This window comes from Acomys minous (genome assembly GCF_964271855.1).
Source record: "Acomys minous genome assembly, chromosome: 19".
NCBI classification, from domain to species: domain Eukaryota; kingdom Metazoa; phylum Chordata; class Mammalia; order Rodentia; family Muridae; genus Acomys; species Acomys minous.
This window is the reverse complement of record NC_140499.1, coordinates 9,271,777-9,290,967: the sequence shown is the minus strand read 5'-3', so window position 1 is coordinate 9,290,967 and position 19,191 is coordinate 9,271,777. Positions and strand designations below refer to the sequence as shown.

Sequence of the window (19,191 nt, the reverse complement as noted above, 5' to 3'; positions counted from 1 at the left end):
ACAAACACACACACACACAAACACACACACACACAAACACACACACAAACACACACACATACACACACACACAAACACAAACACACACACACACAAACACACACACACACAAACACACACACAAACACACACACATACACACACACACAAACACACACACACACATACACACACACACACACACACAAACACATGAGAGAGAGAGAGAGAGAGAGAGAGAGAGAGAGAGAGAGAGAGAGAGGGAGAGAATAAATAAGTTTGGATTGCCCTGACTGGTTAAAAGTTACACGTTGTTCACGATATCACTGTAGTGTGGGAGTATAAAATGGAGCCTACTTGCTCTCTGGTTTTTAAAATGTGATTTTCTTGCGCCCTGTGTCATGGGAAAACATGGAACCACAAGAGCCAAGTTACAAGCACAATGCAGCCCAACTACTTACTGCTTTGAGCACTTGATGAAAGGATTGGCCAAGCCTGACAGGAGATTTGAACACATCCATATATTGGGTCTTAGTTGTAATGCCTTGACGTGTTCTGCTTCCTCCCCCCAAGACAAATTGGCCAAAGACATTTCAAGGTTTTATTTTCTGTTTCAGAAACTCAGGTTACCAGCTTTGCTCTATGAGACCAATGCCGCGCCCCCACACTCCACAGTACACCCCAAATGGCAGCCTCAATATGCTGTTTACCTAAGCCACAGGGAGCCATGCTCTTGAGAGCTGGTCCTGTCAGAAATTTCCCATCTTTAGCTCTCCCCACAGACCTTGCTGTTTGGATGAGGGCATGGGCGGAGCATTTCTGTGGTTTGTGAAGGCCAGGTAGCCACTGTGTGGAACTGGAAGGGATTTAAGCCTATAGAAACCAAAGCCTTCACGATACAGGACAACCTCAGCACTCTGGGGGCGGGGCAGGGAGGGCAGGCACTCACTTTCCTCTCCCCGAACACCCACTCAGTGGATCTGTGCCCTGAGCCTGGTGTATGGATGCATCTGTGTACTGCAGTCGCTCTGTTCAGGGGGCCTCCATAGCATGCTATGAGAAACAGTGAAATGAAAGCAGTTTTCTCATGTTTTCCTGGAGGGCAGAAATCTGTCCTTCATCCCTTCTCTGATGGTCATTGGAGATTGGGTGATTTTGAGAGTGTGACTACCAATCCCCCCCTGCCCCCCTGCACCTTCCCCCCCCCCCCTTCTGAACAGACAGCACGGAGGGGTCATGGCGCTGAAAATGAACCGGCACTGTTTATGCTTTCCAAGAACTCTGATAGGAACCGAATTAAAACAGAGAGCGTTTCCAGGGGAGCTGTGGATTTGGGGATGCTGGTGACAAGGCTGGGACAAAAGGAGAAGCCTGTGAGCTTGGAGGAGGCAAGCTACACACTGGCGCTGCATGGGTGGCTTGGGTAGGACAATGGAACAAGGCCTGCCTCTGTCCTGTCCGGCCTCCTTGCTTGTTTTAATCAGAAGTCCTCTGCGTGTCAGGGTTTCTCTATACAATGTACACAACAAGCCGCAGCATCTTAAGTGTTTGGCAGGACATTCGTGCTCATGACATCACATGCTGGGAGGACAGGGAGGCCACTGTGGGACTGGTCCCCCTCCCCCCCCCCCAGGGGGAGAGGCAGCATCAGGGCAGCCTTTGAGCCGGCCCCACAAAAGAGTGTGTGACAGCCAGATGTGCGGCTTCACGGAGACTGAAAGGGGGATTGTGGGAGGAACATTGGCACATGCTGCTCGTGGCTTCAATAGCAGCTCTTGAGGAATCTAGATTTGTGTAGCTCGTGCATATACCCAGAGCTCAGGCAACCGTGGCCGTGTCCGGACGAGTGAGTGGAGATGGGGGCACTTGTCACTGCTTCTTCATGTCCCTTTGTAGAAATAAAGAATGTGGGGGATGTCGAGCCATTCCTAGAGGATCGCAGAGGCAAGGAGATTCAGAAGCGTGGTGGAGCCCAATCGTCACAGCCAGGCCTTCTCTTTAACTAGATCGGCTTTGTCTCTCTCTTTGGCTGAGTTGTTTGTAGCTCCTCTGTGAGTCTTATTGAAACGTAGATTCTGATTACTCCATGTGGTCAGGCCCAAGATTCTGGGTCCTTAAAAAAAAAAAAGATGAAAATTCTCATTTTTCATTTATTTGCATGTGTGTGGTTACACACATGCGCCATGCTGTGCATGTGGAGGTCAGAGGGCAGGGGACCAGCTCTCTCCTTCCACCATGTGAGTCCCAGGACTTTAACCCAGGTTGCTGGACTTGGCAGCAAGCACCTTTTGCTCACGAAGCCATGTCGACAGCTCAGAGCTTAGATTCTGCATATCTAGCAGGCTTTCAGAATGTGCTGGTGCTGCGGGGACTTGTGGCACCAGGGGCCACCGTCCTGTGGGGACTGCATGTGGCAGAACACAGGCCGTCCTTGTGCCTGTACATCACAAGGGCATCTCTTTTTGCACAGGTTACTGGGAAACATCCCGAGTCTTTCTGAACAATTCGGGAGCTTTGCTGGCTGATAATTGAGGTGTAGAATCATTCAACTCCAGGACCGTTGTTTGTCATCAAAACACTAGCTGCCCTGTAAGCCAACCCATGAAAGCTGGTTATTAAACTCTAGGAATTGTGTGTGCCACTTGGCGTCACACAAGGAGCTTGGTAACAGCTGTGGTGGCCCATTTATACCAAATACTACAAGTCCCGCATTTCTTCCCGCTGGCTCCACTTTCCGGGAGTCATCAAACACCATCTGACTACAGGCTGTCTCTGGGAGAACCATAGATTAAGCCTGTGGAGCGTAGCACGCCTTAGCTGTGAAAGATGCATTCCTCATTTTCTTTGATATAACGAAAGGTAGGGAGAATGAGGAGACTGTGGGGAAATTGCGGAAAAAGAAATGAGCTGGTTGTCACACTGCAGTTGTGTCCTGGTCTCATGTTGAGTGTGAAGGCCTCCGTGGCCTACGCAGGTGAGAGAGTACTTTTTCACCTTTTAAAAAAAGATTAGAAGCCGAGTCATGGTGGCACACGCCTTTAATCCCAGTACTTGGGAAGGAGAGGCAGGTGGATCTCCATGAGTTTGAGACCAGCCTGGTCTACAGAGCGAGTTCCAGAGCAACCAAGGGTACACAGAGAAACCTTTCTGGAAAAAAATCAAAACCAAAAGAACCAACCAACCAAGCAAAACCAAGACTGGACATTAGTTGTGGAGCACAGGTGGAAAAGCTCAAACACCAGTGTGACCTGTGCCTGGAGCCATGCTGGTCTCCTTTGAGTCTATTCACTGTGTTTGTTGGTTTCATCAACCTGGTTCATGAGAGTCCGGTGTCCTACCTGACTACAGGTAATAGTACCCGCTAACAGTCCCTGAAAGTGTGTTCTTTGCCAGGCATAAGGTAGCATTTTATAGGTCACTAACACTGTGATCTTCATAACTTACAAATCAGGGCTCATGACCGCCTCACTCTTTACAGATGGCAAGGTCAGAACAGAGACAACGGCATCCTAAGTCACACAGCTACTGAGCATTGTCTGGTCATGATAGAAAATATGAGCACTGAAAAAAGGCAAATAAGAGTAAGGCCACCCGTTCTCTCCTCATTAGAGTCATTTATTTGCAAATATTCTCCCTTGTATTTTAAAACAGAAGCCCAAGTTTTCTTTCTTTCCTTCTTCTTCTTCTTCTTTTTTCTGAGACAAGGTTTCTCTGTGTAGCCTTGGCTGTCCTGGACTCGCTTTGTAGACTAGGCTGACCTTGAACTCACAGAGATCTGCCTGCCTCTGCCTCCCAAGTGCTGGGATTAAAGACATGTGCCACCATGCCGGGGCCAGAAGCCCAAGTTTTCTAGATGTATCTTTGTATTGTCCTAAAAAGAGAAAAAGAAATAACGGGTGTTTTCTCATACCATTATGTATTTTCTACAGTTATGATTAAATTCCTGTACAATATTTTGGTGTCTGGGCGTAACATAGTGAGTTCTTGGGGGTATCTTTGCTAATCTGGTTTCTTTCTAGTTTCTTCTGAGAGGAAAACCTTTTCTTATCTATATGATGAACTCCTTAAGAGTTCTTGGGATGTAGTTCCTGGCCCCAAGTATCTTTTATTTTTAGTGAGAAGATGCCTAGATTTCCTTAGCGCTTACAGGAGATGGTAGCATTTCAATTTACAATGTTATTCATTTAAAATTAATTATTTTTTTCAGTTTCAATGATGTGGGATTAAATAGATAGATAAAAATATTTAGAATAAGTGGTTGTTAGGAAAAAATGAAAAATATTCACAACAAGAGAAAAGGAGAGGTAGGGACCCAGAGTCCTCTTGAGGTTATCTCAGGGGGCCCTGCTCCTCAGGGAAAGGATGCTTACACCCCACAGTCCCTGGTTCGGGTGAGGGCCCTGGACATTGTTAGTTAAATTCCTTCTTTATTTTATTGCTAAACATACTCCATGAGACAAGTGAAACTAGGGCAAACAAACGGGCTGCCCCTTTCCCAAGCCTTCTAAATATTTACTATCTACTCTGTTTGTATGTGAGTGTCTATGTGTGTGTGTGGACATATGTGTGCCATGGCACACATGTGGAGGTCAGAGGGCAACCCCCGGGAATCACTTCTCTTCTGCAACCTTGTGGGATCAGGGATACAGGTGTTAGCATATAGGCAGCCTGCTAGCCTGCTTCTAGGTTGCTTAGCAACCTCTGACATCATCACTTGCCCAGGATATAACCTGCCTGCCACTCCTCCCAGCATTCTCTGTCACTTTCTTGGCTTCTTTCCCTCTGTCCCCATGCGGCCACTCCTTCTCCCCTTCTTTCTCTCCCCTCCGCCCTTCTACAATGATTTCCTTATAAAAAATATGTGCCTACTCATCAATATTACAACAACAGGTCCTCAGGCCTATAGACACCATCTCTATCAGCTGAACCATTTGCTGGCCTTCTTTCTATACACCGAATCCCATGCTGTGCTTACCTCTCCTTTTCTGCCTGTTTCCCCCCTCTCACCCCACTGTTTTAATGAAGGGTCATGGAAACAGATCTAGACGTAGGTGTGAACAGGCCTTGCCTACTGTGGATGGGAGCACTTGGGCAGCTGAGGGTCCATGCATATTTCCTTTGCTTCTGTCCTAGCCTTTGTGAGAAAAGCAGAGCCTTCTGTCATATAGTAAGGGACCCCATTCCTATCCTGGTCCACAGGGCTGACTGGCCATGTGACCCTTCCTTTGGCTACAGGTCACTCTTTCAGCTCCTTCAGTAGATTTTAGCTTGCCCTGGTCATGGATGCCTAAGCAAAGATCTGTAGTCATTCTCTCTCCTATAGGAATCCTCAAACACACAACTCACTCAGTAAAATCTGTGCCTCCTACCCCATCCTTGGGTGTGTGTGGAGCAGGGTATTAAAATGACTGGAGGTGGAGCCTGGGGGTACTAGCCAGGTTGTAATTGTCCACCCTAAAGCCTAAGAACCATGGAGAAAGGTTCAATGAATATAACTTAAAGTAATTTTCACTAGGCCATGCTGTTAGGGAGCCATGTGCCTGGGGGCTGTGATTTAGAGGAATGCTTCCTTTGCACAGCCATTCTATCAAAGGTGGGGCTGCCATTCTTATGTCTGAGCTTGCCTCCTGACTTTGAAGTGAATACCTAACTCAGGCTGGACCAATCATGGCACGTCACTTCCCTGAGATGAGTTGCGTTGGTCCAGGAGGTCAGGATTTCACTCAGTTATGGTCAACCATATCTGATCTTTCTTTGGAGCTGCGGGTGAGAGCACCTTTTGCCTTGAGAGCAAACCGTAAGGATGTGAGCCTGAAGGCTCCCAGTAGCTGCCGTATTATCTGTGTGAAACAAATAAACCAACTAACTAACAAACAGTCTGGGACAATGAAGCCAACATGAAGAAGGAAGCAGAGCCTAAAACCAAGCCGACAAGGGATGGAGCCTGGCTCACACTTCCTGAGGCCCTTTGGTTAGACAAACAAGTGTCCCCGCCATACCTTTTACTTTTCCTCCTTGGGGTCCTCCTTCAGTTGTAGCCTAAAGCATCTTGCCTAGGTGGACTGCAGCTAACAGTCACTGTGGAAACGCCCCTGGATTTTCAGCTCTTTCTTGGGAGCACTGAACCTTTTCATTTACTAGGTGTCCAATCTGAGCGGAACGGTGACCCCACTCAATTGTCTTTGAGGACCAGAGGGTGTGTGTGTGACCCAGATCAGGCCGGTCAAGTCCTTCTCACATTAGGAGGACTCCCAGTACTCATGGTATCCGCTAGCCCGGTGTGGCAACTGTCTGTAGTGATGGAAAGGAAAGAGAAATGAGACAGAGAAAGCAGAGCGGCCGACAGTGTCAGGTCTCTAGTACTAGGACACCGGGAGCCACTATATGACATTATTTGCGGCCAAAGCCAGCATATTAATTACTACTGTGATAAGCACACGGCGAAAAGACACTCAAGGGGAGGGGGACAGAAGGGAGAATTTATTTATGATCACATGTTTGAGGGCACAGTCTCTCACTGGGGTAAAGTGTGGCAGGAGAGTGGCATCACGCTCTGTCTACAGTCAGGAAGTAGAGAGAGACGATTGCTGTTGTGCATCTTCCTTTCTTGTGTTTATTCAGTGCAGTACCCAACCCCTAGGATAGTAGCACCCACAGTCGGGGATGTCCTCTCTGGCAGCACTGCCATGGACACGCCCAGAGCTGTATCTCCTAGGTGATCCAGTCAAGCAGACAAGGAAGAATAAAGTCATACTTGGTTTCAGGTGAGGTGTGCTCTCTCTCTCTCTCTCTCTCTCTCTCTCTCTCTCTCTCTCTCTCTCCCCCTTCTTTTCTTCCTTCCTTCTTTTCTTCCTTCCTTCTTTCTTTCCTTCTTTTTTTGGTTTTTCGAGACATGGTTTCTCTGTGTAGCCTTGGCTGTCCTGGACTCTCTTTGTAGACCAGGCTGGCCTCGAACTCACAGCGATCCGCCTGTCTCTGCCTCCTGAGTGCTGGCATTAAAGGCGTGTGCCACCACCGCCCGGCCTCAGTCCTTCCTTATTTCCTTCCTTCCTTCTTTCATCGGTCTCCTCCTCCCTTGCCTCTATTCCTCCCCCTCCTCCTCCTCTTCCTCCTGTTCTTAGACACAGACTCTTATTTACAGCCCAGGCTAACCTGAAACCCACTATGTAGATAACTCTGGTTTGGAAACTTACAGCAGTAGTCTTGTCTCAGTCTCCCACATCTGGCAGCTTTCACCAACTACTGAGATTGTGTGTATGAGGCACAAGGGTGGCTAATCACCACTATTTTCTATTATAAACCTCTTCTGGGGGCCTGGAGAGGTGGCTCGGTGGTGAAGAGCACTGACTGCTCTTGTAGAAGACCCAGGTGGGTTCCCAGCACCCATAGTGGCTTTCGCCCATCTGTAACTTTAATTCTAGGGGGCTCAAATTCCCTCTTTTGGCCCCTATGGGCACCATGCACACACACAGTGCAAACATTCATAGGCATCAAATAAGAAAGAAAGAAATCTTAGGGGGAAAAAAACCCCCATACTAAAACACAAAACAGGACTAACAAAGAATTGATGTTTTGTTTGTTTATTCGTTTGGCTTTGTTTTTTTTTTTTTTAAACCAAGGACAGGGGATGGTGATGCTGAAAGGATCCAGACAATAGGTGCCCATGACACTCACCAACACCCAATGGCTTAATTCAAGCCCTTAACTTCTTGTGTACTGTTCCCTCCCCCAGATGCTGAGGACTCATGATCTCATCAAGAGCAAATCAAACACCAGACAAAGGGCGCTCTGTAGGACTGTGTCTTGGAGAATTGATTGTGGCAAGCCCTTCCTCTAAAGCTACAAAGCTTTCGCTAATTCAAATGTTTCCCCTATTCTGCCTTCTTCACTGAAAGGATGGATTCTGAAGAAGCAGGGTGTGGCACGAGCTACACAGTCTGAGGCCAGTATTTTGCTTGTGTATTCTTGACCACATTAGCTTTCTGACACGGGGCTATAAAATTTGCTTATTTGGCGTTAGAAAATTCACAAACTCTTAAAAGTTGGGCATTTTAATAGGTTTTGTGAGCATCTGCTAACACTGTATTGTGTGTGTGTATGTGTGTGTTTGTGTATGTATCTGTACATGTATATGTGGTGCATCCATGTTGTCCTGGATAGTTTTACACCAACTTGACTCAAACTAGAGTTATCTGACAGGAGGAGCCCTCAGCTGAGGAAATGCCTCCATAACATGCAGCTGTAAGGCATTTTGCCTGTTATAGGTTGTACCATTCCTGGGCTGGTGGTCCTGGGTTCTATAAGAAAGCTGACTAAGCTATGAGGAGCAAGCCAGAAAGCAGCACCCCTCCATGGCCTGTGCATCAGCTCCTGCCTCCAGGATCCTGCCTTGTGTGAGTTCCTGTCCTTCAGTGATGGAATATGACGTGGAACTGTAAGCCAAATAAGCCTTTTCCTCAGCTTGTTTTTTGGTTATGGTGTTTCATCACAGCAGTAGTAACCCAAACTAAGATATATGTAGATGCCAAAAGACAACTTTGGGTGTCATTGCCCAGCATTGACAGGGGTTGTCATTGGCTGGAACTCACTAAGTAGGCTGGATTGACTGGGCACTGGGCGTCAGGGATCTGCCTGAGGTAGATTCCTCAGCATTGGAATTACAAGTGAGTTGTTTTTTTTTCTTTTTTTCTTTTTTTGACAGTGTCTCACTGCTTATGCCTGGCTGGACTGGAACTTGCTATATAAAGCAGGCTTGCCTCAAACTCACAGAGAGTCTTACACTTCTGCTTCCCAAATGCTAGAATAAAAGGTGTGTGCCACCATGTTGCCTGGCTGTATGCCACTTAAAAAAATGAACATTTGTTATTGTTATTGACGATGATAATAATAATATTATTATTATTAGTGTGCATGTGTATGTGTGTATTCATGCATGTGAGTGTGCCACAGCACACATGAGAAGGTCAGAGGACCATTTTTGGGAATTGGTTTTCTCCTTCCACCTTTATATGAGTTCAGGAATGCTTTTGTGGCAAGCACCTTTATTCACTGAACTATCTTGCTGTAGCGGGAGTTTTGGTTTTTTAAAAATCCAGTTATATTATGTGAATATGTTTTTGATTTAATCCCGGGTGTGGGATAAGAGACCGCTTCACAGCAGATGATTATGATTTGCCTTGTGCAGTAGCAGGGGCGTGATCCTTGCCAGCTGAAGATAGTTTAATTCTGGGGACTATGAAGAGGGTATAAATGGGAGAGCCTCAAGAGGGCCTGAGATGGCTGCTGCATCCCTGCTGTGGCACCCCTGCTGCTGCACCCCTTGCTGCTACACCCCCGCTGCTGTACCCCCTGCTGCTGCATCCCCTGCTGCTGCATCCCTGCTGTGGCACCCCTGCTGCTACACCCCATGCTGCTGCACCCCATGCTGCTGGTTCATCTGCTGCTGCATTTGCTGTTGTACTTGCTATTGCTGTTTTGCTGGATTGCTGAACTGCTGGATATCCTGACTAAGAAGATTGGACTTGCCTCAAAGAGCCCAATCAGCAGGAAGTATTCTAATGCGATCGACACCCCCTTTTCCCTTGAACCTTTCTCCTCTCCCTAGTGTTGAGGGGAATGGAAGGGATTAGGGTGGGATAAGGGTTGGAAGGGAGGTAGAGATATAAGAACCCGATAAAGTAGCCCCAAAAGTATGCCCAGAGCCCCAAATTAGCCTTTTCACTCTTTTAAAAATTAAAATTGTTTATTATTATTATTTTTATGTGCGATGCTTTCCTGCATGTATGTCTGTGCACCATGTGTGTGCCTGGTGCCCTAGGAGGCCAGGAGAGGTTGGATCTCCTGGAACAGAAGTTACATGTGGAAGTAACTTCATGTGGGTGCTGGGAATCAAACCACGGTTCTCCAGGAGAGCGGAGGTGCTCTTAGCTCGTAAGCTCTCTCTCCAGCCTCCACTGCTTAAAGAAAGCGGGTATTTTTATTTATTTTGTGACAGTTTGATACACATAAGCATGTGTCTTGGTCATATCCACCTCCAGCTATCCTTTCCTGCCCATGCAAGCACACGCCTAGCATGGCGCTCCCTGCCTTGTGCCCTGTCCATTGAGCCCAGCCAGCGCTGCATGCTGGATGGCCACCGGTGCTGCCAGCTTCATCTTGTGCTGGTAACCATGGCTACCGTGAGTATGTGGATGCAATGGCCATGTCCTGCCCAGAAGACAGTATTTCACATGACTCTTCCCCGTTCTCTGGTTCTCTGGCTCTTGCAATTCTTTCAGTCCTTTCTTCTGGGATAGCCTCTGAGCTTTAGGGGAAGGGGGTTGATAGAGATAGCCCACTTAGGGACACGACACAGGGGTTCCAGGGCTTAAATTAAGACTCCTTGTCAGGCGGGCACTTCCTCAATGGTGTTGCTTCGTCATTCTGTTGTTGATTAAGTAAGCATTTAATGAGCACTTGTCAAACGACGGCCATGCTATATAACTGTGAGATATAAGAAAGATACATAAAGACAGCCTCCGCCCTCAAAATAACTAAGTTGTGAGTAATGGCACTATCAGCGCCTTGCCATTTTTATCTTTAATGTATCCGGGGCAGTCAGTCCAGCTGGAAAGGGAGAATGAAGCATCAACAAATGCCCTTCACTGGGCAGATTTAGATAAGCTCTGTGATATTCCATGAGTGAACGCACACTGACGTTAGGTCTTGCACATTTGTCATGAGTGTGGAGAATCAGGCTGCTCCCAAGTTTGCTGAAGTCTGATGCTTTTAATTTTTTTGTTTGTTTGTTTTTGCTTTTCGATACGGAGTCTCTCTGTGTTAGCTTTGGTTGTCATGGGCTAGCTTTGTAGACCAGGATGTTGAACTCACAGAGATCTGCCTGCCTCTGCCTCCTGAGTGCTAGGATTAAAGGCATGCGCCACCATGCCTGGCTGAAGTCTGATGCTTTAATTCTGGGGGAAGGACATGGAAGCATGCCGGCAGAGAGCTGCCTTCTCAAGGGGTCTTCAAGATTTCCCGCTGAGATCTGCTGAGGAGCACGGCGTTTCTTCTTAGGGCTGCACGTTAGCTGAAGACATCAATACTCATTTTATCAAAATGATTTAAGCATTCACCATGCCAGTGTTGGAGCTCAGCTTCTGTCGCAGCTGTGCAATGAAAACACAACTGGTTCAGCTGGCACCCTCAGGCGTGTATTGGGCAGCCAAGCACAGGAAGCAGTGACTTGAGGCAATGGCCCCTTGAGAGAGACTGTGGATGGTGTAAGGGTGCTGAGCCCAAGGAAGACGTGAAGAATAATGTCTCCTTGCACAACTGCGTTAAAAGCTGCCCGATAGACAGACAGTAACAGGCACTAATCTGGGCACAGGTTGGTTGACAATAAAGGCAAACACACCACTGGAGAGAACATTACTGAGATCCATGTTACAAAGCACGAGTACTGTGTTCTAGCCCAGGTCTAGTTTGGACCCCAGTCTGGGTGGATCCCAGCTCCTTCAAGATCACTGCTTCATCTGTCTCGGTAGGTGATTCTCTGTAAAAGGTGACAGTGTCCCCACTACAGGTGGGAGGGGTCAAAGAACAGTGCAAAGGGCTGTGCTTGATCTCTCTGGGGGGAATTCTTCATGTTACCACAGTGTGTGTGTGTGTGTGTGTGTGTGTGTGTGTGTGTGTGTGTGTGTGTAGGTATGACGATGTGTGCTTGTATAGTTGTGCATGTCTTTATTCTTTTTGGCTTTTCAAGACAGGGTTTCTCTGTGTAGCCTTGGCTGTCCTGGACTCGCTTTGTAGACCAGGATGTTGAACTCACAGAGATCTGCCTGCCTCTGTTTCCGGAGTGCTGGGATTACAGGTGTGCGCCACTGCACTGGGCTAGTGTGTGTGTCTTAATAGAGGCCAGAGGATGTTCTTGGATATCACTCCTCAGGTGCTGTTCACCATTTCCCCCCCTCACAGTGGCCTGGGGCTTGCTTGAGTAGACTAGGCTGGCTAGCTGGTGGGCCCCAGGGATCTGCCAGTCTCTGCTTTCCCGGGGCTGAGATTACAAGTGTACACCGCCACACCTGACTTTCTCATGGGGCTTCTGGGCAATGAACTCAGGTCTTCATGCTACAAGGTGAGTGCTTTACTGACAGCTATCTGCTTAGCCCCCACAGGACTCCTCTTGAGTTTAGATACGTACCACACATAGCTGCAAAGTTACATGCCACACATAGCTGCAAAGGAGGCTGAGGAAATGAATTAAGTTACATGCCACACATAGCTGCAAGGGAGGCTGAGGAAATATAGTTGCTGTCAAGGCTTGTTTCACGGTTTGAGGTGCTCAGTGTGAAGCAGAAATGTAGAACAACTTTTTACTTCCTCATTAAAGTTATGAAAGCATAAATCTTTGAAAATGATCTTCCTCTTATTGTATTTTTACTACTTAATGTTATTCTTAGTAAAGACAAAAACTATGATGAATTTTGCAGTTTGATTTTGATCCAGTACAATACCAACTTCTAAGAAATGTTCGTCATTACTTTTATCTGTGGCTATTTCTGTGCATCTGTGTGCATGTGTGCAGCCTGTGCAGGAGGCTGAGGAAACCAGAAGAAAGCACCGGATCGCCTGGAACTGGAGCATTAGGTGGCTCTGAGATGCCAGATGTGGCTTCTGGGAACAAACTCAGGCCTGACCACTGTGCCAGAGCTCTGGTGACCATATAACTTAAAAAAAAAAAACCAAAAAAACTTCTTATTGATTTTTTGTGAGTTTCACATCATGTGTCCAAATTACAATTTAAACTTTAAATATAAGCAAAGGAACATTTCATTTTTACCCCCAAACAGAGAAATATGACAATTCATATTTAATAACTCATGCATTTGTATTTTCCTTTTTTTCATGGAATGATGAAAAATATCACAAAACCAACTCAAACTCCTTTTGAGGCAGAGTCACATGCAGTCCAGGCTGGCCTCAGACTGTCTTCTTGCTCCTAACACTCAGGTTCTGGACTCATAGGCACGAACTGCCATACCAGGTTTGTATCTCAATTAAAAAGACGTTTCTGGGGCTGGAGAGATAGCTTAGTGGTTAAGAGTGCTCTTGCAGAGGACTGGAATTTAGCTCATAGCACCTGCATCTGGCAGCTCACAACTGCTAATAAACTCCAACTTCAGAGGATCCTACACCCTCTTTTGGCCTCCTTGGGAACTTTCACCCATGTGTGAGCGTGCTTGCACACACACACACACACACACACACACACACACATACACACACACACACACACACACACACACATACACATACACACATACACATAGTTGAAAAATAAGACAAATCTTTTTGTTTGTTTGTTCTTTTGAGACAGGGTTTCTCTGTGTAGCCTTGGCTATCCTGGACTTGCTTTGTAGACCAGGCTGGCCTCGAACTCAGAGTTCTCTGCCTCTGTGTCCCGAGTGCTGGGATTACAGTATTATATTGTGCTATGGCACCTGGCACAATAAAACACATCTTAAAAAAAGAATTTGCTCAGTGTGCGCAAGGTCTGCTCCTGCTGAGTCAGGAGGGCCTGGGCTGCCAAGGGTGTGGGTGCCCTTTGTTCTCTTTCTTTCTGTGTCACCACTTTTGTCATAGCAGAAGCAAGGATGCCCAGGGATCCTTAAGTCACTTGTGTTTCTCAGAACTCTGCTGTTTTCACTCTTTGCTAAAAGCAGTTCTGGTTTGGGTGATAAGGGTGCCCTCCCCCCCCCCCCCCCAGCCACCATACCCCCGTGTGCATCTACTCAGTCATAGACATAACAGACACTTCTGGAACTCCGACCCAACAGAGTCCCCCTGCGTTCTGTGCTCATGCGGCACTGTGAGTGAGTGGTACCTACAAGTAAGGTAGAAAGAAGCCATACCACCATTGAGGGCTTCATCTGCTCCCCAACACGTGCCATTGCCTTACAGAATTTACGTACAAAATACAACTTCATTGATGAAGATATCAGCAGTTTCCAGATGTTGACAGCAGAGCCCGAAGGTACCGGCAGGCTCCTTCTGCTTCTGGGATGGTGAGATTGACGTGACGTTTCTCTGTGAAGCTGGCCCCAGTCTGTTTACTAGCTGGCTGGATGCCCAGTTATACTTTTAATTAAGTCTGTAAAAAAGAAGAGGCTAGATGTTGGAGGAAACTTGCAGCCTAAGCCACAACTTTGAACAGTTCCTGGGGGTGATGTGTCCTCTCCTTGCCATATGGAGAACTAGGCGGGACGCAGGGAGCTGCAGAAGGGAGTTAGGGTTCCAAAGCCAGTAGGGCCCTGTGTGACTATGCTCAGACTGGCTCCCCTCTCCCCCTCAATCCCCCCAAATCCCCATCCCCCACCCCTGTGCTGTGCTGTATGTGATGAAACAATCATGTTTAGCCCAATAAAAGCAAGAACAGAAGGAACGAAGATCCTTTACCATAGGACGGAAGCAGGAACAGTTCTATGTAAAATAACAGCACAGGATAAACCAAACAGAGATTTGTTCATTTAATTATTTCCCCCCTAGTATCAGGGCTTAAACCTAATTATGCACACGAGGTGAGTGCTCTGCCACCGAGATACAACCCTAGGAATCCCTATTGTATTTTGTTTTCATAGCGTCTCAGGTATCCCAGAGTGGCCTTGAACTGATTATGTAGTGACGGATGATCCAGAACTCCTGACCTTCCCCCCTCTGCCTCCTGCGTGCTAGGATCACAACGGTGTGCCATTATGCCTATGTAGGGGTGCTGGGGATGGCACCCTGGCTTTGGTGAAGAATAGGCAGTCACTTACTCATTCAGTTCTTAGAGGGGGATATATCGCTTTGTCAGGCAAGAAAGCAGAGAGCCAGAGAAGCGTAAATAAACTTCATAAGGCTTCACAGTAGAGAGTGCATGCCATGCAGCCCTCTGCACAGCCTGGCGTGCCAACCTCTGTGCTAGCGTTAAGTGAGGGTTTTCCCTAAGGAGGTGGGGGAATCATGCTGAAACGCCGTTTGCTATAAGGCGCAGGGTGACGTTTAGTCTTAGATCCTTTGACATAAATACTGTCCTCATTGAGAACATTACTTTAATGTTCTTTAATCCCAGCTTTTGGGAGACAGAGGCAGGCAGATCTCAGTGGTTCGAGGTCAGCCTTGATCTACAGAGTGAGTTCCAGGACAGCCAGAGCTACATGGAGAAACCCTGCCTTGGAAAAACAAAAACAAACAAACAAACAAACAAATTAGTTTTAGCTGTAAGGTTAATTTCTTGGTCCCTTTGTCTTCCAAATTGACATTCTCAGACAAGGACCCTTTATCTGTCACCAGGTAGAAATAAGGAGGAGGCAGGCCTCTTCACAGTGTGTAGGGCCAATGGGATCCCGGCTCTGGAGAGCGGAAACACCCTCTCCCTGCTGCCACTCCACACGTGGGATCTCAAGGGATGGATGTGGGAGCCAAGGAGTAAGCTCAGGAGTGGGCTCTGAGGGCCTAGTTAATGAGGAAGGTCGTTATTAATGCCATGGAGTCATATGGGAGAGTCTCCTGCGCTGGAAGTGCTCCAAGAGACGTGTTAGTGTTTTCCTCATGTCTTTTTGTTTTTTGTTTTTTTGAGACAGGGTTTCTCTGTGTAGCCCTGGCTGTCCTGGATTCACTTTGTAGACCAGGCTGGCCTTGAACTCACAGCGATCTGGCTGCCTCTGCCTCCCGAGTGCTGGGATTAAAGGCGTGCGCCACCACCGCTCAGCTGCTTTCCTCAAGTCTTATACCTGGTGATGGGCAGTGCTCAGGCTGTAGGTTTGATCTGCAAGCAAACCGTTAACGTGAGTGAGCACACATACTTTTGGGTGCCTATGCGAGGTGTATGTGTGTGTAGTGCCTGCATGTAAGCGTGCAGCTATGTGTGTGTGAGGGCCAGAGCGGGACATGCAGTGTCTTCAACTAGTACATTTTGCAGTATTGCCTTGGGATAGGGCCTCTCAGAATCTCACCACTTAGATGAAGCTGTCTACACCGCGCCCCTCCCCTTCCCCAGCACTGGGCATGTAGCATGCATAGGTCACGCTGGGCTTTTAATGTGTGTGCTCCAGGCTGGAAATTAACTCTTCCTGTTTGCGCAGTAATCTCTCTTACCATTGAACCACTTCCACAGCCACACTCTGTGCTTTCTTTTTAAAATTTTGCTTTTAGTAAAAAAAAAAAAAAAAAAAAGCACTTAGCTGGAAAATCTTGAACATATCAATTATTCAATGAAGGCTACACATTTAGTCATTGGAGTTAGCCAGTTTGGGTTTAAAGCTTAAGAGCACACACTAGGCCAGGAGGTCTTTCTGAGCTATTTTCAATCCCGGGAAGACTCTTAGAAGGGCTCCAGGGCCTCTTTTTACTGTTTTAAATTGGTTTTGTTGTGGATAACAGAGAACCAGGCATCTGATTTCTTAGCACTGTCCCTGTCTCTCCTAGGCGAGGAGAGAGCGTTGTATCAAGACCCCGGAGGAGGTCGTCGTCAGAGTCCCTCTGCTTGCCAGGGTTGAGGTCCCCTTCCTGTGAGAAGAATGAAAGAATCTCTGGCTGTGTCAGGCTGGGTGACAGCTCAGGATGGGGAAGACGGATGGGCTAAGACGGAAGACCGCCTCCCGCAACCAATCCAATGCTCTCTCATCAGCTGGCTGGAGGGTTTTCTCCACGAATTCTCTGAACCCTCCTTGAACCCTGAAATGTTCCAGCTAGCCTGTCGCTCGGCGTTAACAAGGTCCATATGCTTACCACCCACGGTGAGAGTAGTTTTCCCTTCGGTTTGTCCTCAAATTGTGTCGCGCGGGCTGCTTGCTTCACCGCACTGACTGTTCATTTGGCCGCCCACTCTCATTAGATCTTTACCCTGGTCTTAGCACCTGGAAAAGCTGTGCACAGGCGAAAGTCTTGCTGAGGAAGCCCAGTTAACTGTTCTCAGGCTTCCTGGGCAGGGCCGTGTGTAAAGTCAATTCAAACGCATCCATCTTCTAATCTGCTAAGTGGAAACAAAAGACTGTAGAGTCGGCCAGAAGAAAACTAAACAGGTTTCAATCTCAGTTGCAAAACACTGACGGGCTACAGGGTGATAAACGATGAAAATGCCTCTGATTTCTTACTGTGTTCTTTCCCCTAATTGGATGGGCATTTTCTGGCACCATAGACTTCCATCATATCTTTGAATTCAATAAATGTGTTCTTAGGAAAGAAACTAGATGTGTTTTTGTTTGGTAAAGCGAATTTGTTTAATAATCAGGGTTTGCCAAAAATGCCACATTGGATATGTTTTTATATGCATATTATACACACATACATAATTTCCCTATATTATGCTTTCTTACATGGATACATATATCCATTTAAGAGATGCATGTAAACACATATGTAAATAATTTCCACATATTATGCTATCTTATATAACAGGAATGGCATGGTGGCAGGAGCCCACAGCAGCTGGGCACTTTGTGTCTGCAGTCAGAAAACGGGGGGGTGGGGTGGGGTGGGGGGGTGGGGGGGGGTGGTAGATGGAAGCTGGTGTTGCGCTGGCTTCCCTTCCCCCTTTATTCAGTCTGAGACCCAGCTCAGGAAAGGGGTATCACCTGCATTAAGGGTGGGTCTACCCACCTCGTTTAAATCACTCTGGAAACCCTCGCAGACAAGGGTCTAGGTGATTTTTAAAACCAACTGACAACAAAGATTAAATGTATCTCTCTCTCCCCGGTTTTGTCTCTTATAGAACCCATAGCATCTCAAAAATCAATTCTATTAAATCTTACAGGATCTTCATTATGTGAACCTTTGTCAGCTATCTCTTCTGTCAAGAGATGTATGTATATGTTTAGTTATATTCAGATGTATAATTATAGAAATCTCTTATTCATGGTATAAGATGATCACAAAATATTGGAATAATGGAAAAGACAAAGCAACACTTAAATTTTTTATGTTATTTTATTAACAAAACAAGCTTTTAAAAATATCTTTTAATATTAGTGATATTTTAGTGAAAAAATGACTTTGGCCTGAAGCCTTCTCCCTGAGGACTAGCTTCCGCAGTACCAGAAGATCTTATTTATCTGTCAAGAGAGAAAAGTAATCAGCAGTCCTATGCAGTGTGATGCCTATGAACACAGCAATGGCCATCATGGTAAGATAGCTCCACAGGTGCAATAGTGGTACTTATATCTTGGTGGTAACCAAGTCCAAATGAGCTTAAGGCCACTTCACAGAAGGGAAATCATGCCTGGTACTAGAAACCTAGCAACTGCTCATTCCTGGCTAGGTCATGGGACTTAGAAAAGAACTTACTACTGCCATTTTCCCAAGCCAGTGTTTTTGAACCCTTTCTACTATTATTTAGTATTTACATAAAAAATTCAATATATTATTAGTATTAGTTATTTATTTTTCCTTTCCTGTCTCCTCTATTCTTCTCTTTAAAAATGATTTGTCTTTCATTCTCTCTCTCTCTCTTGTGTCATTGTGTTGGTATATGTATGTGAGTGCAGGTGACAAAGGAAGTCAGAGATATCAGATCTCCAAGGCAGTTGTGAGCCATCCAAATGGGTGCTTGGAACAGAATCCCAGTATTCTACAAGACCAGTACATCCTGTGAATTGTTGGGTCATTTCTCTGGCCCTGCCATTTCTTTCTTCTTTCTTTTCCTCCCTCCCTCCCTCCCTCCCTCCCTTCCTCCCTCCCTCCCTCCCTCCTTTCCTTCCTTTATTTGCTGTTAGGCACTGAGACAAGAGGCCCAAGCACAGGAACCATGCACTGGGTCACTGAGCTACACCCTCAGTCACTTAATGGCTTCTTTGACAGAAAAATATTTCGTATGCATGTGTAGAATCATAGCTGGGAAATATGCTTATTATAATAGCTTATTATACTTTGTGTCAACCTCCACCAATTTTATAAAGACTTGTGTTAAAATCTGACAGTTCTCATTTTCTTTCTTTTTTTCTTTTCAGTTCTCATTTTCATGGATGCCTTTCTTCTGTTCTTCAAACTCATCCGAACACATTACACTTTTATAATTCCAAGACATGTTTTGAAAGCTAAGGAGATTTTTCTTGATTTCTAAGATTATTATCCTAATTTTAAAATTTGAAAATTTCTTCATATATAACCATCACCTGTTTTCATAGTTGAAATACATGACTTTAGTATTAAGATTATGTACAAATCCAAATATCTCTCTGCGAAATGATCTTTCAT

General features: G+C 46.3%; 1 long non-coding RNA gene across 1 annotated transcript; it reads left to right on the top strand.

Moving 5' to 3' along the window:
• Positions 1-12,931: 12,931 nt before the first annotated feature.
• LOC311590040 lies at positions 12,932-17,164 on the top strand. The gene is made up of 3 exons (XR_014776736.1): positions 12,932-13,003; positions 13,921-14,024; positions 16,426-17,164. It is a non-coding gene; the product is annotated as an uncharacterized lncRNA (long non-coding RNA).
• Positions 17,165-19,191: the final 2,027 nt, after the last annotated feature.